Source organism: Lolium rigidum, chromosome 7 (assembly GCF_022539505.1).
Source record: "Lolium rigidum isolate FL_2022 chromosome 7, APGP_CSIRO_Lrig_0.1, whole genome shotgun sequence".
NCBI classification, from domain to species: Eukaryota; Viridiplantae; Streptophyta; class Magnoliopsida; order Poales; family Poaceae; genus Lolium; species Lolium rigidum.
The window spans coordinates 143,588,761-143,589,469 of record NC_061514.1 but is presented as its reverse complement, the minus strand read 5'-3'; positions in this window follow the sequence as shown (position 1 = coordinate 143,589,469).

The window sequence follows — 709 nt, the reverse complement described above, 5'->3', positions numbered from 1 at the left end:
GCCCGCACAAGAAAAGAAGAAAGTTATCACTAATGGTGATGCCCCCAATGTCAAGGTTTTAACCACGGCAGATGCTACGGGGTAGCACATGAGAGGTGTAGAGAAAGGCGGCGTAGGAGATTCCGGAAACGAGTGTGGCACACGATGTACCCAGGTTCACGTCCCCTCCGTGGAGGATCGCTACGTCCTGCTATAAATCACTATGATCATACTATCGCCAGCGTTAGGCGACTTGCTTTGTGGTAGCCGCCAGAGGCGGAGGGGAGATTGGATATAATCTGAGGTCCTGTGTGGGGGTTCCCCTGATGGCTTTATATATGGAGCCACCTAGGGTTTACAGGTATAAGGCCTCTTGGTACACTACGCTTCCTTCATGGGCCTTGTGCAGATCGAGTCGCTCTTGGCTTCAGTCGCCAGGGCGCTTGGCCCAGTCGCCCGTCGACTGGAGCTGTCCTGGGATCTCTTCATCTGGCGAGTGAGCTGGGTGATGGGCCCTGACGTGGGCATTACCCTTCGGGTAACTGTTATTGCCCTAACCTGTGTGGCCCAACCGGAGGCCCATGAAGACACTCGATGGCAAGGTGGGCCACTATGGCGGTGCCGAAGAAGATTCCTTGAAGAACAAGACGAAGAAGCGAATCAAGGAAGGAAAGTCTAGAACTAGGATCTTTTGTAACCTAGTCGTACCTGGACAGATCTCTTAAGACTT